General features: G+C 45.7%; 1 pseudogene; it reads right to left on the bottom strand.

The window, feature by feature from the left end:
* The window catches only part of LOC116942292 (calcium-dependent secretion activator 1-like), an 82,323-nt pseudogene that overhangs the window by 59,563 nt on the left and 5,562 nt on the right, over nt 1-17,198 (bottom strand).

Here is a 17,198-nt window from a genome sequence, read left to right on the forward strand (position 1 = left end):
TCATGCTTTTGACCATTTCATTCCAAATCGTAATTACAAGTGGGCATTCCCAGAATTCATGAAAAAAACTGTGATTTGTCACCTGGATTTTTGGGAAAACTAAATGTCGGACCTTCATTGAGTTGCACCATTAATAGGGAAACAAAAGATATGGATTTATTAAGATGACGCAATCAGCTCTCTCCCATTTGGCAACAGTGACTGGAACACTGAACTCCGTTTTTGGGTCCATATTATGAGATAAGTCCTGCCCATAGCATCATGCTACCTATCTTATCCTGTTAGACTGATGAGATTCTGCGAAGTCCAAACCAGACTATGGCTGTCAGTAACCTGGTACCAGGGCATTACTATTTTATTTCGGTGATTTATCAAATATTTTAACTACTTGTTTATTTTTATGCAATTATTTTTTAATACAAGAACTCATCGATATGAAAATTCGCTATATTCATGCACAAATTATCTACACGTAAAAGGTTTATATCCAATGCAAGTCCTGATGTCTGGGTGACACGCAGACATCACATCAAACCACGAGCACACGTTGTTGTTTTTGTTGTTGTTTAAAACAAAATCACGATTTAAAAATCCCCTTTTTACACACTCGCTGGTTGCAAAAGAAGCCACAGTGCCCCTCCATTATTGCTGCCACATCACAACCTCCCCATCACCATCCTCAAGGCCAGCGATCCCCACATCACAACCTCCCCATCACCATGCTCACATCCAGCGATCCCCACCTCACAACCTCCCCATCACCATCTTCACAGCTCGTGATCCCAACCTCACAACCTCCCCATCACCATCCACACCCCTAAAGCCAGTGATCCCCATAGATTGTTACACTTAGTGACCGGTGGCTCGATGGTAAATGATTCACTCCACCAATCTCACCATTCAGGGTCGCAATTTTATCCAGAACAGATTCTTGTTTGCCTTGGTACTACCTTCTCGATTGTATGGTTTGCAGCGTGGTCAGTATTTCGTTGTGCGGTTTTGCTTTGAGTGATTAAAGAATTGTTGATGATGATGATGATAATAATGATGCACACAGACACAACGCATCACAATGAGGCTCTGGTGGGTGGGTGAGGGGGGAAGGGGTCACCAACCTTAGCGATCAGCTCCACCACCTTCTGACGCTGGTCCATCTCGCGGCGGATCTGGGCTGCCTGCTCGTCTGGGTGATCCAACTGCACAGAGAGAGGAGACCAGACAGGAGGCCTCGGTGGTGAGCAGTGGGGTAACACCCCCTAAGTGGGTGACAGCGCAACTGAATTATCTGTGGACAAGAAAACAAGTTGGCAGCAGTGATTCCTGCTCAAAGGAGCATTGAAGCATTGGTGCCTATCTCATGCTTGCAGGCCTGCTAAGCCAGTGGTGAAAATTCCACAGGCGTTCGTCTATCATCCAAAAAAATCTGTTGGGAGTCCCCACAAAGTGGAACCAACTTTATCGACCCCGAAGTGATGATGGGCTGAGTCAACCCCCAACCAGCAGCTCGCTCTACCGTCGAGCCAGCCGTACACGTGGAGCAACGTGCCAAGTCAGGTGTTGTGCAGTGATCGTACAATACAGCTTAAGGAATACAGCACACATGGCAAATGTTCAACATTTATTTTCAACCTCTGAAGAAGAACAACTACTCCTTCCTTATTTAATCAGCATCTCCTACTCACCTGGCTGGCATTAAAGATGAGCTGGTGCTCCAGCTTCTTGATTCCCAAGATGTGCTGGAACATCTCATACAGCTGATCCTTGCTGAGGATGAGATCCGAGAAGCTGCTGGCTGTTATTCGTGTCGACGGCCTCGGCGCCTCATCACCCATGAAAATCTTGTCAAACTTTGTCATCCAGGAGCTCAGCACGGTCTCCTTGGTCAGTCCCGCAATCTCAGGCATCTGACGAACGCGCTTCTCAATGTAGTTCTTGAAGACTTCTCTGAAGTCGTTGGTGGACCAGCCGCCGCTCTGCACGATACGCGCCACGCGGTTGCTCTTCAAGTAGTCCTGAAGTGGCAAGTCACAGTAGCGGGGGGGGGGGGGTCAACCTCAGCTGGTAAAGTCCCCGCAAGGTCACGCAAAAAGCAAGCCAACATCAACACACTCACGTGCTTCACCAGTGAATGTACAAGGCTCATAAATGTAATGCAGATGACCACGTAAATATAAATGTGTAGTTAAACCCGCCACCACCCGACACAGACAATTAGTAAGGTTTGTCACGTAAACAAAACATGCCAATTAGTTACTACCGTATTTTCCCGCATACACATATAACCCGCAAGCACATATACCCCGCAAAAATAGCGTTTTGTGCAAAACAAATTTCAGATAGTCTGCATCATCATATACCCTGCATGCATTCATATGTTTAACGTCATTGCCGCAGCTTAATTCCATCATATTAATACAAAGTTTACATTTGTAATACATTCCACTATCAATTGTTAACATTAAAATCATAACGTGCACAAAGGAAACAAACTAACCGGAAACGAGAGAACTTAAAACAGTAAATAAGTAACAAAAGTAAATATCCAATAAATAAGTAACACGTAACTGGTAGATACAGTGAGGGAAAAAAGTATTTGATCCCCTGCTGATTTTGTACGTTTGCCCACTGACAAATAAATTATCAGTTTATAATTTTAATGGTAGGTTTAATTGAACAGTGAGAGACAGAAAAACAAAAAGAAAATCCAGAAAAAGGCATGTCAAAAATGTTAAAAATTGATATGCATTTTAATGAGGGAAATAAGTATTTGACCCCCTCTCAATCAGAAAGATTTCTGGCTCCCAGGTGTCTTTTATACAGGTAACGAGCTAAGATTAGGAGCACACTCTTAAAGGGAGTGCTCCTAATCTCAGCTTGTTACCTGTATAAAAGACACCTGTCCACAGAAGCAATCAATCGCAAATGGAAGGAACACAAAAGAACTGTCAATCTCCCTCGGCCTTGGGCTCCATGGAAGATCTCACCTCGTGGAGTTGCAATGATCATCAGAACGGTGAGGAATCAGCCCAGAACTACACGGGAGGTTCTTGTCAATGATTTCAAGGCAGCTGGGATCATAGTCACCAGGAAAACAATTGGTAACACACTACGTCGTGAAGGACTGAAATCCTGCAGCGCACGCAAGGTTCCTCTGCTCAAGAAAGCACATATACATGCCCGTCTGAAGTTTGCCAATGAACATCTGAATGATTCAGAGGACAACTGGGTGAAAGTGTTGTGGTCAGATGAGACCAAAATGGAGCTCTTTGGCATCAACTCAACTCGCTGTGTTTGGAGGAGGAGGAATGCTGCCTATGACCCCAAGAACACCATCCCCACCGTCAAACATGGAGGTGGAAACATTATGCTTTGGGTGTATTTTTCTGCTAAGGAGACAGGACAACTTCACCGCATCAAAGGGACGATGGACGGGGCCATGTACCGTCAAATCTTGGGTGAGAACCTCCTTCCCTCAGCTAGGGCATTGAAAATGGGTCGTGGATGGGTATTCCAGCATGACAATGACCCAAAACACACGGCCAAGGCAACAAAGGAGTGGCTCAAGAAGAAGAACATTAAGGTCCTGGAGTGGCCTAGCCAGTCTCCAGACCTTAATCCCATAGAAATTCTGTGTAGGGAGCTGAAGGTTCGAGTTGCCAAACGTCAGCCTCGAAACCTTAATGACTTGGAGAAGATCTGCAAAGAGGAGTGGGACAAAATCCCTCCTGAGATGTGTGCAAACCTGGTGGCCAACTACAATAAACGTCTGACCTCTGTGATTGCCAACAAGGGTTTTGCCACCAAGTACTCAGTCATGTTTTGCAGAGGGGTCAAATACTTATTTACCTCATTAAAATGCAAATCAATTTATAACATTTTTGACATGCGTTTTTCTGGATTATTTTGTTGTTATTCTGTCTCTCACTGTTCAAATAAACCTACCATTAAAATTATAGACTGATAATTTCTTTGTCAGTGGGCAAACGTACAAAATCATCAGGGGATCAAATACTTTTTTCCCTCACTGTAAGTAAGCGTACTGTTAGGCATACCAACATTCGACCTCATCATATTACAGCTACCGGACCGGTAGTTACCCCTTTACAGTTTTAGCACTGGTAGATTGCGCACTGCGCAGACAATAGCGGCACTACGGTGACGCCATTGCCTCCTGGCAACAAAGCCATTGGAAGTTTGATACAAATCTCATGGTCGCGACTGTATAGTGCTCAGCCAATAGCAGCGGCCTAAGGGACTCAGCAATTATGATTTTGCGTCTGGTAGATGCTTGTTAAGGCCCTTCACATTGTGCAATCCATAGCCTCAGCTGAAACTTTCGCACCCCCCTACAGCCACTGAAAGTATTACGGTAAACAAAGTGAGCACACTTCAAACATTGTCGTTTCATTGTACAAACAATTCGAATCATTTAAAACGTGATAACATGTGCAATTTTAGTGTGAGTGGTTTATTCAGCAGTGCTTTAGTCAAAGGTAAGTGTTGCATAGTGGATAGTCCTACCATGAAAACATTAAACGAGTTATGACATCTCACACGTGTAAAATATTTTTGGGATAGCCCGCACCTCCATATACCCCACAGGGTCTTGTTTTGTTTGTAAAAAGTAGTATACCCCGCGGGTTATATGCGGGAAAATACGGTAGTTTAGCACACCGGTGTGTTGGAGAGTAAACCTACTACAACATTTACAATCCGAGTTCCGTGACATTTCGCCAATAATTACAACCAGCCTCATCAGGCGACAGCCAGAGTTGTGGAGAAATCCTCCTCTTGTTTGGTCTTAAATAGAGGAGTAAATGTGATGTTGTCACTTGTGAGCCAATCAGGTGTGAAGACCAGACCGGGGGGGAGGGAGGGGATTAATATATGCATATAAGTTACAATGGATATCCATTACCGGTTGTGTTATTCATAGGGTAAGCAATATAGACCATGCATGCACACCATTCATGCATATCCTGCCCTTTTTAGGTGCAAGAAATCACAATACCTGCTATTGGCTGCTCACAGTTAATCACGATCGACGTATGGTGACCTGTATAGGCATGCAGTTACTTGATAATTCTCTTCCAAGCACCACTAAGCCTGTAGCTATTTGAATGGTTCAAATTATTTTATTTCTCTCAATTTCGATAGATTCTCTAATTAGTCTTGGCTTATAGTAGCTAGTTTTGCGCAGAACTTCAAAATTATCAAAATAAATTGAGTGTCCTTGTTGGGACGAGTGTTCTGCCATTGCGAACAGGTGTGTTTGGGAGTGTTTAATATACCTTTGGAGTTCTTTTAGCCTGATGCTGATCATTCGTTCTATCTGACCAACATAGCAGTTGCTACAGGAGCAATTAATCCGGTACACACCTTCTGCTGATAACTTCAGTAATATACTTATCCCTTCTTTAAGACAAAAACAGGAACATTTCTCCACAACTCTGGCTGTCGCCTGATGAGGCTGGTTGTAATTACTGGTTAAACGTCTTACTCGAATTGTAAATGTTGTTTTGGATTTGCTCTCCAACACACCGGTGTGCTGTATTCGTAACTAATTGGCATGTTTTGTTTACGTGACAAATCTTACTAATTGGCTGTCGGGTGGTGGTTGGTTTAATGACGCATTTATATTTATGTGATATAACCCAAAAACCTCTATTATGGATAATATTGATAGTGAAAGCCTACATGTTAAACTGGTAGAAACCTCTTTGCAAAAAGCTAATGTGTCCAGAAATCCTGTTAACTCGAGGGGCAATCAATGTGTGGCCATTCCTGCTTTCCACAGCCTCCTCTCCTGTTTCCCACACAACTTTGTGCAAGAGTACAGCATCGCATGCTACAACATTCCATTTGTATTTTACCCATGGAAACTAAGGGACAGAATGAGTTGAGGAATAATGCATGCTAGCGATGTTTTGACATGATACAACGTTATTTATTTGTCTAATTATTATCTTACCTATAAACGTAAGTTTTTGTATGTCTGTCTGTCTGTGTGCACGCAACTTGCGAAGGATTTGGCTCGTGAACTGTGGGGTTCACATTTTAAAAAAGTAGCCGGGCAGCACGCCGTAAGCCCCATGGTGAGCCAGCGCTATTCCGTTTTCCCATCCGTCAACGTTAAAGTAGTTATATTGACAATTTAGTGCTATTCAGCATTATTCAATTATTCCTTCGCGCCGCTAAAGCTGCCTGGGGGTTGCCCCTAGCAACGCACACGCGTCATCGGTGGAGGGCGTGGGTTTATTTCTCCTTCACGCTCAAAATGCAAAAAAAATACACAACGCTAAGGTAAATTAATCAAAGTGTCATGACCTCTTCTCTCCCCCCCACCTCAATGTGTGCACTTACTACTATAGGGTCGGTAGATACAAATATTATAGTGCTTAAATAATATTATTGTAGCGTGGGTGCGGGGATGGTGGGCGGGGGTAGCGGCTCAGCCCCCAGCCTCGGCCGGCTGGGCAATCTAGGCGAGGCCGGGGGCTCTGCACGGGACTAGGCCTCACTAGGGCACTCTGTCAGGTTAGTAGTTTGTGCTATAGAGTCGATATATACTGCTATAGAGTCAGCATGTACTACTGTAGTGATAGCAGGTCACACCACAGTCAATATGCACTGATGTAATCATAGCAGGGACCACCACAGTCAGTATGCACTACTGTTGTGAAAGCAGGTACAACCACAGTATGCACTGCTGTAATCATAGCAGGTACCACCACAGTCAGTATGCACTGCTGTAGTCATAGCAGGTACCACCACAGTCAGTATGCACTGCTGTAGTCATAGCAGGTACCACCACAGTCAGTGGTCATAGCAGGTACCACCACAGTCAGTATGCACTGATGTGGTGAAGCCAGGTACCACCACAGTCAGTATGCACTGCTGGAGTGAAAGCAGGAACCAACACAGTCGTTATGCAATACTATAGTAATAGCAGGTACCACCACAGTCGGTATGCACTGCTATAGTGAAAGCAGGTACACCAGAGTCGGAATGCACTGCTGTAGTCATAGCAGGTACCACCAAGTCAGTATGTACTGCTGTAGTGAAAGCAGGTACCACCAAAGTCATTATGCACTTCTGTAGTGATAGCAGGAACCATCAGTCAGTATGCACTGCTGTAGTGAAAGCAGGTACCACCACAGCAGTATGCACTGCTGTAAACATAGCAGGTACCACCACAGTGAGTAAGCACTGCTGTAGTGATAGCAGGCACCACCACAGTCGGTAATGCATTGCTGTAGTGAAAGCAGGTACCACCACAGTCATTATGCACTGCTGTAAGCATAGAAGGTACCACCACAGTCAGTATACCCTGCTGTTATCATATCAGGTACCACCACAGTCGGTATGCACTGCTGTAATAATAGCAGGTACCACCACAGTCGGTATGCACTGCTGTAGTGAAAGTAGATACTGCTATCAAGTTGGTAGATACTGCTATATAGAATTTAACACGTAGGCTTTCGTGACCAATATCATTCATAATAAACATTTTTTACTGTTTGCCCATGTCGGGTGGTGGAGGCTTACGACACATTTATAAACAACGCGATCTAACTCAAAAACTTTTATTATGACTGCTATATAGAGTTAGTAGATACTAAAACAGTCAGTATATACCACTATGGTCAGTAAATACTGTTTCAGTCAGTAAATACTACTATACAGTCAGTAGCTACTACTGGCTCAGTAGATACTACTGTACAGTCAGTAGATACAACTACAGAGTCAATAGATACTACTTACTCTTTTGCATGTAGGGTTGTGTAGGTATATATACCTACGCGGGGGTAAATATATTTTCTGAGGGGGAGGGGGGTCGACATTTTTCGCAAACCTTTTAGATCAACTATTTACGCCCAACTTTCTATAACTTTTTAGACTCCTGCAAGCCTCTTATAATTTTGTTGGTGGAGAAATTAACAAATGGCCCACCAGGCTTTCACAATTGCTTAGTATGTGTATGTATATGTAAGGTTTTTAAGAAAAGTTTTAAAATATATTTTTCGCCCGGGCAACGCCGGGTACTTCCCGCTAGTTATATATAAGACATAACCAAAAAAATTTGCAACGCTTTTCCTTAATCCATCGCCATGGAGGCGAGGGTTGGTGGATCGCAGAAATGTTGTCCCTTCTCGTGGGCGTCCAGGAGGGAGTTACACAACCATAACACGTCAGGAGAAGGCGGTACAGCAAAAATATGGACTCCACCTCAAGCCCCTAATTATAATATATATTCAAATATGCTCAAAATGTCCCCCGTAATATATTGTCAAAAAATATTTTTGTAAACAATAACTGCGATGCTATGTAAATAAAAACAACAATTTGCTAAACCTTGGCCACAATATCTGATCTTCATATACAGTAACAGTGCATAGATTTCTGTTCATATGATTGTGGTTATGGTTGTACTTTATGAATCCCTAATCTCTGCCATTACATACAATGAAACAAGAAAAGGTAAAAAAAAGAAAAACAGCAATGTAATACAATACACCATTAGACATTATTGTAAAAAATAAATAAAAAGTCCATCCCATGTATTAGTGATTTTTTAAAAATATTTTAGGCAGGTAATGGCAGGAAATTAGTTTTCAAATTTATAATTTTGTCTGGGGGGGACCCCAGACCACCTGGAAGATTTGGTCCCCCCCAATGTTGACTCCATGACAACGGCCTTGCTCCACCTGTTCCGTCCGTATGGGAGAAAGTGCTGCCCCATCGAACGTGTGGGTTTTCCCCAGGTGTTCCGGTTTCCTCTCACACGTAAATGCTAATTAATTGGTCGACAACATCTGAATCTAGAGTGGGCAACTGTTTGTGCCAGTTTACCGCGTGGCATTTGCCTTTCTCGCTAGTCTGTGAATCCTCGCTACTCTGAGTCATTCCCTCTAAATTCACAGCAATCTGGCAAGTGAAATCGATTAATGCAAAATAAATCCAATGCTTCAGCATGCCACCATGAGGAGTTTCAAGTCTCTAACATTTCGTATTCGGAACACTCATCAATATGCACCCTGGTTCGTGATGTGGAATCTGAAAGATATCAGCAAGTGGCTTGAGATATTTACTCTGGTAGTGGATGTACGTTTTGAGCTTCCAGATGTCTGGATGTGAAGCGGTTGTAAGATGCAACATTATCAGACTTAAAATGTTTCATAATACAGGTATTTTTGGGGTTAGATGGCATGAATATATAAAAGTGTCATTAAACCCACCACCACCCGACACAGCCATTTAGTAAGGTTTGTCAAGTAAACAGAACATGCCAGTTCGTGTGTTGGAGAGCAAATCCGCACATTCTGTTTACGTGACAAACTGAACTAATTGGCTGTCGGGTGGTGGCGGGTTGAACGACACTTTTTTTAAATGATGCAATTTAACCCAAAAAAACGGTATTATGGATGATATTGATCGTGAAAGCCTACGTGTTAAACTGTTAAAATGTTTATCAGGGAGAGTATGGTTTCATTGATGTGTGGGAGCTGTAGTTTAGCGGTTAGCATGCTGCGCTAAAAACCTGGTGACCCCGAGTTCTCTTTCCGCTCACAGCCAACACCAGTGACAATTATCAAATCGGTCCTGGGCTTCCCATGGTCGTTTCAGCCTCTAATGAGTACCTGGTGTGGTGTGGAAACATCGCCACTGGGAAAACAAAAGTGGCCATGCCGGCATTCATGGGTGATTCCTAACAGCACTTACCCCAACAGTTTGTTAAAGGCTCTTTGTCTTTTTGGTTTCCCTCTTCAATGCTAGGAGCTGGGCCATGACAGCACCACAATTTATATATTAAAAAAATCGACAAAAAATGTTAAAATGCTCTTTTAATCATAGCTCCCCTGTGTCAACGCATTATTATCTGTGGGTGCAACTGATAGAGACACATTGTTCTCCAGAGAGCGGCTTCTCCTATAAAAGTGCACATTTACAGAGAACATACCTCGTAATAAAACTTGACAACGCTAACAAATGCTTCATCGGTCACGATCTGGGAATCTCCTTGCAGGAAGACGGTGAAGCGGTCCTTGATGGATACGAGCTGCTGCTTGTTCACCTGCAATATTAATGCGCCACACACCGCTGCCATCACATCACAGCCATCGCACCTCCGATTAGCACAGTTAGCTATGTACGGTGTGAAAGAAGTTTAATGTAGGTATATACGGCGTGCGAAATTCACAGACCGAGAGCCACGAATAGGACTTCATTCAGGTGCGAGCATAAACTGTTTCCACCCAATTCAGTAATAGAGTGGCCAAACCAGCAGGAAATAGCAATCAGCAGTTATTATTACACTTTCAGGAGGGTCTCAATGCTGTTTCAGGAGGGTTCTGGTAAATGTTCAAAGGAGGGGGTAAGGATTGCTTTGTGTGTTTCCCAATTAAGTAATTTACAACTGATTTTTATTTGGCAAATTTGGACGATGATGCCGGCACACAATGGCCTACTCTTCCACGAATTACATCGTGGGATCTTTTACGTCCACTGTCAAGCAGACGGAGCAAAGTATTCTGTAGTCATTAGACCCACAGTATTAACCAGATGCGAACCGTGAACCTCTGCAAACAATCACATCATCGTCATGAAGTGTCACGACCAGATTATTCTGCCAATACAAGGATTATGAGCAGCACCTAATTTTTTCAAAACTCAGTTCTCCTGCAGCGCTGATGACGGTCACACATTCTCACATCTGTACCCGTGGCACACCTTTCGGAATAAGCTATGGATGGACATGTTTTCCTCTGAGATTAAGGTTTAAAGCTTGACTCGAAACTTATGCTTGTTCAGCTTTCAGCTAATTCAGAAAATGGCTTTCAGCATTTTCTCAAATTTATTATTTTGACATGTCTTAGTTTAGGTTCATGAGTTATTGAGTTCATTAATGAAGAGTGCTTGATAAAAATAATTATAATTAAATCAATATTTATTTGTAAAACCATGTATGAATTACTCTCGATGAAGTTTTTTTTTAGACATACAAATAGTATGTACATAAATGGATTATGAGTACACTGTTACACAGGAGTCAGCCATGCGAACTCTGACAAATGCTTCATCAGTCACGATCTGGTGAAGTCTGAGGGTGAGATAGCCCCAGTGAGTGCATTGCCTCACATTTCCAAGATAAAGTGCAGAGTGTGCCATATCCACAGGTGTGACTGAAATAGCATGCATCATGATATAATACACAAATGTAATAATAAAAACCTATCCCTATTGACACACCTGTCAACCCATACGGTTTACCCATATTCTTGTACATCCATTTCAATACAGGATTTTTTAAAATATATTTATTTGTGTTTCTCCCTTGTGATGGGGCTTTGTAGGATGAACATTGAGATGTATAAGGGAATGAGGTGACCAAGAAGGTCTGAATGAGTCTGTAATAAGGTAGGCACTGATAAGGGGTTGATAGGTATGTACTGCATATAAATGGTTGTAGCACATTTGCCTATGGGGCTGATACATGAAGGACGATTTCCACCTCTGTGTAAAGTTCCACGGGCGGTACCTTTCTGCAAAACTCGTTACATGCTATTCATGACCTATGTTTGCTTTAAATTTGCCTGGAGGAAAGGGAGAGGCGCTATTTCACTCTATGAATGGCAGCTGATTCCAGGTTCACAGTCGGGCTCGAGAGTTCTGCCGCGACACCACGAATCACAATCAGGCCTCAATCTGTCTTACACACACATACGAAGACAAAGATCCCCTGTAAAGCCTGTAACAGGCTATTGGGGCAAGTGCTGTTAGTGAGCACCGATGATGGCTGGAACGGTACATGAGGGGGTGAGTGGCCAGCACGACGCCGGACCACCTTTGTCTCCCCAGTGGCGATGATTTTACACACCACACCAGGTACTCATTTAAGGCTGAGTCGACCTTGGGGACGCCCAGGACTGGTTAAGATAATCGACACTGGTGTTGGCCATGAGCGGGAATTGAATTCGGGTCGGTGGGTTCATAGCACAGCACGCAAACTGCTACATTACACTCACAAAGACAAAGACCCCCTGTATAGCCTGAATAGACTGTTGAGGTAAGCGCTGTTAGCTAGCACCAATGAAGGCCGGTACGGCACACGAGGGGGTGGCCAACACCACGCCCGGCCGCCTTTGTCTCCCCAGTGGCGATGTTTTTAGGCACCCACCAGGTACTCATTTGAGGCTGAGTCAACCTCGGGAAGGCCCAGGACCAGTTCAGATAATTGTCTCCGGTGTTGGCCGTGAGCAGGAATCGAATTCGGTTCACTCACACACACACACAAACACACGTGTGGTATGGGCTTTGCCTTCTGTTGAGCCATTTCACAAAGGCAGAGCCATTGGATAAAGCAATGAAGGGCTTCCCACGCTGGTGAACCCGCTGTGCAACGTGTGGAAGCGTTTGAGTGCGAAGGAGCAGTGGGAAGGCTCTCATATAACAAGGTCAAGATGTTATCATCATGGCCAGAGCCAATGATACTACCACACTCAGACCATTATTTCCTTCACTGTGCAAGGCCAAGCAACTGCTGCACTGACTGCACTGTACCTCCCAGGTCTATCCTAACAGTATCCCACTATTGGGCTTCATGTCCTGCCCTTATCTCAGTAGCCTGCTTCACCCCATTCTGCTCATATCGCCCATCAATTGCAAACCTCCACTTCCCAATGACGTCCACAACGCTTGCTTGCTATGCTCCTTTAGATGCCATGCAGTGACCACCGACTTCTGCAATGCATTACACTCTTGAGATAGGAAGCTTCTGTATTTTAGTCATTATTTTGTTCAAGTACAATTGTGACATCAAAGCAGTAACAGAGACGTTGCTTCTCTCTGTATTGCCCATCGCTAAAAGCTGACATTGTCCTCTACTCTTCCAAAGCAGTTCATGTACACTTGATCGAGATTAATGCATTTCAAGAATACAGGAAATAGACCCATTTGTAACGGACCTCACTGTGGGAAGATTGAAATGCAATAATTTGGTGGCGGATTTCCGACCCACGAGCAGGTGCACCAGATGGGGGTGTAACTGCGGGAACACACACGGGTCGATACACAAAAGCAGCGAGGAAGTTGGTCCCATCATCGACTCGAAATCCCTCCAGAGGTCACGGCCACCCGATTCCCACACACCCTGACTCCCCGTTTGGACTGCGTCACGGGTGGAATGGAAGGAGTGTACGGTGCTGCCACTGCAATTTCAGACTATGCTTTTACAAAATATACAAAGTATCTAGACACAGGTCACAACATTGAGAACCGAACATGAGTCTCACACTAAATGCGTTTAACACTTGACAGCTCTGTCCATAACGTGAATGAAAACAGCCTCTATGAATTTACTGAAAGCCGCCAACTAGCACATTGAGCACGAGGATTATATTTCTGTTCCAGGGGTAGTATATATTTTTGTTAACTTACTGCTATAGGGTGTGTACACATATTGACAATTTTTCAATTTGGTGGCCACAGGAGTAGAAAAAAAAATCATTTAATTCTACTTTGTATGGCACGGTGAAATATCCAACATGATGTGTGTATACTGCGGGTCTGCGGAGGCTTGGGGGATTGCCGGTGATATTGATGGCAAATCGGCGGTGCGGGCAGTGCCAGATTATGTTATTGATGGTCTGGTTCTAGTTGTAACCGCAGCAGTCACTGTGGGGACTGTTCTTCAATTGCCATCGATGAAGGAGGTGACGGCATCTGCCATGCAATGTTCTGCAGCAATTTAGGGCTGACCACTTTTTGTCCAGCAAAGGACATAGACCACAATCTCTAGAATATTCTTCTGAACTGGAAACCACCAAATCCCAACAGAAAACACATCACAGGAAGTCATCTCAACATATGGTAGTCATCCCCCATCGTTTTTCTAGGCTTACTTGGGATAGCCTGGGACCCATTGAAGGGCCACAGCCTCGGACAACCGAGAATGCCCTGGGACACAAGTGGCATCCACAACGCAGGTGTCACCTGTCACACTGGTGACACCTGTCATACATGTGTAGTGGAATAACGCGCGTGGAGTGCACGCATGTGCGAGTTACGGACAAGTGAGGTCGCATCGGGATGACCAGGTTACGGCGAAAGGGAGTAATGGAGAGGAGACGGCTAATTAAGATGCATGCAGTGATGGCTGGCTGTAAATGCAGGCGCGGAACAGGCGCCAGGTTGATGGGAATTGAGGCGATAACGGCGGAAGCTACGGGCGTGAGGCGACGGAAGGTCACCAGCTTAATTCATGAGGAGTTAATGAGGAAGGGGATATATACGGGAGCGTGAGAGAGAGGGGTTGAGTTGATCGGAGTGAAGACAAGAGGAAAGACAAGAGAAGTCCCAGGCTCCGCTCTCCACACCTCGCCCTCTCCAGCGGTGATGGCTAGACCCCCACTGGAGGCAAGGGCGAGGTTGGAGAGGCGAGGGTAGAAAGGTTAGCAGTAGAGAAGCTAGCGGAATCCTAAGTGTGAGCATGCGAAGCTAGCAGTAGAGAAGTTAGTGGAATCCTATGTGTAGCGTGCGAAGCTAGCAGTAGAGAAGCGAGTGGAATCCTAAGTGTGAGAAGGCTAGCAGTAGAGAAGCTAGCAGAGAGTATAGCTAGCAGTGGAGAAGCTAGCAGAGTATATAGCGGAAGACTTGCAGTGGAGAAGCTAGCAGGGAAAATAGTGTAAGGCTATCAGTGGAGGAGCTAGCAGAGTATATAGCGGTAGGTTAGCAGTAGAGAAGCGAGCAGAAGATATAGTGAGAGGCTAGCAGTGGAGAGGCTAGCAGAGTGTACGGTGGGAAGCTATCAGAGTGTGTAGTGGTAGGCCAGCAGCAGAGAGAGCGAATTGAGCGGAGTGTGGCAGACAGGCTAGCAGTGGAGAGGCTAGGAGAGTGAGAGAGAGAACAGGCTAGCAGTGGAGAAGCTAGGAGAGTGAGAGAGAGAGAGAAGGCAAGCAGTGGAGAGGCTGAGAGAGAGAGGGGGAGCGGAGCGAGCGGAGCGATCTATGGGGTGTCGAACGTGAGGAGTTCTGTTCAATAAAAAGTGACACAGGAGAAAAAAAAGAAGTTGTCCGCGTGAAATAAAAACACTACACATGTCACACCTAGCACTCGGGTGACACACGTGACACAGGTGACCCCTAGCACACGGGCGACATGCAGCCGACGACCATGGCTCACCTTGGGCTGGCGCCGGGCCATGTCGGTCACCTGCTTGGCGTTGAAGGGATACGCCACGCAACGTGACACGAACACATAGAGCTGCATGCGGCGCCTCCTGTCCTCGTCGCCGTCGTCGCGGAAGCAGCAGCTGCTGCTCACCGAGGGGCTGGGGCTGCTGGAGCGCAGGCTGCTGGAGCGGCTCACCGACGCCGAGGGCAGCTGGGGAAGGCGGCTCGGGGCCGGGCTCGCCGAGCGGACGGGGCCCCCCAGTGACGCGCAGTCGCTCGAGCAGCCCGCATCCCCCGCCTCATCCAAGTCGACCCTCACGAAGTCTGAGAGCTCCGACGACTCCTCGTCGCTTGACGACGGCTCCAGCATGGTGACGGACGGCTGTGGAAAAGGTTAAGGGCACCATTGAGCGGTGGTGGTGGTGGATGATGAGGGGTATTATTAGTACACAGTCTGTTCTCCTATTAGATGTGTTTTCATAACACGAATCAGATATATAATGCGATTAATGTATTAGCGAACACATTTTTTAGAAAGCGGATATGAATTGAATATTCCGCGATTCAGTAAACAGAACTACGTCGCACGAGTAGGGATAAGCGGTTGTACGGCTGCCTCGGCGATGCATCACACAAGGCAGGATGCTGCTGGATGCTTTGAGATGCTGCCCACGTGCCTCAGTCTTTGTTCAGCCTGTATATGCAGCTTACGTGTTATCGCAGGCTGTGCTTTACCCTATTTTATATATTTTTAGTGACTGTGAATGTCACTGTGTGGTGCTGACCTTGCGAGGCCACGGCGGATAATGTGTTGTCATTATGTGCAGCCCGGTTACTGGGCGTAGTACCAGCCCTAGCGGGGCTTGGGTGAGCGCTGGTTAGCGCAGAGGCACCACGTACAGTGTGCGGTGCGAGCTTCCGGTGAGGGAGCGAGAGAGAGTGTCAGCCAGCCAGGATTACGTTGGGGCATGATACGCTGGTTGACCTGCCGACACGTGACCAGATGATATTGGAGGGGGGCCACCGGTAGACGGGGGCCGCTGGGTGGTCATGTGGTATGGAGGAGCTCTCGGGAGCCTTCGGGAAAGAGCTCGAGATATCTAGAAGGTGGGTGGGGCGAGAGGCGGAGCCAGCCCCAGCCCGGGCCGATATAACGGGGGCCCCGCATGGGGCTCGGGGTTCTTGACTGTTGGTGAATGAAGATCCAAGCCGGGTTGAAGAAGTCTCTAGCCACGCGGTCCGGGACCTAGCTCGTGGGCCGGACCGGGATAGCGGGACCGTGTCTAGTTCTACCGTAGCGTGGTTAGATGGGATGGGCGTTCAACACCCGAGTTTAGGTTACGTTATGTTGTGTTGAGTTGATGTAATAAATAGTGTTGCTCCCAAGACAACGTCTGCGACTCAGTTGGACTCACTACATATTTATTAAAATGCAATATTTCCATAATGTGGTGTTCTTCAGCAACGCAACTACCGCGTTATAGGAGAACAGGCTGTATTAGTACTTAGTATGCTTGTCAAACCAAGGAAGCCACACTGCTAAATTGAACGCCGGAGGGGGAGATGTTGCTGCTGTGTGCACGTAATTTTTTTGTGCAATCACGTTGCATTTGCTCCGGGCTGCTCAACAAATAAATTACTGATTACGTCAAGGAGACCGCACTAACTCCGGTCATCCTCGCAGCGGCCTATTTAACCACCCGCCGAATGTAGACAGTCATGGCATGGTATGCATTTAGCTGTGCCATTGCAACTGTCAGGAACACTCTTCCTTCTGACAATCGAAGCCCACTGGAACAGAGCACTTTCAAGTATAAATTAAAAACAAATGTATTTAGGGCTGTTTTATTCGTATAGTCTGTTGTCCTTCCCCCTCACCTCTGATTAGCGTGGCTGGCTAAGCACAGCGCGAAAGAAGTTCAACATACATACGTCTTCAGGTTTGGGAGAAAACCCAAGAAACCGGAAGAAACCCATGCAGCATAGGGGGAGAATATATATACTCCACACAGAAAGGTCTCCTAATGG

Source organism: Petromyzon marinus, chromosome 14, assembly GCF_048934315.1.
Source record: "Petromyzon marinus isolate PM22_M1 ecotype Great Lakes invasive population chromosome 14, UKy_Petmar_22M1.pri1.0, whole genome shotgun sequence".
Classification (NCBI taxonomy): Eukaryota; Metazoa; Chordata; class Hyperoartia; order Petromyzontiformes; family Petromyzontidae; genus Petromyzon; species Petromyzon marinus.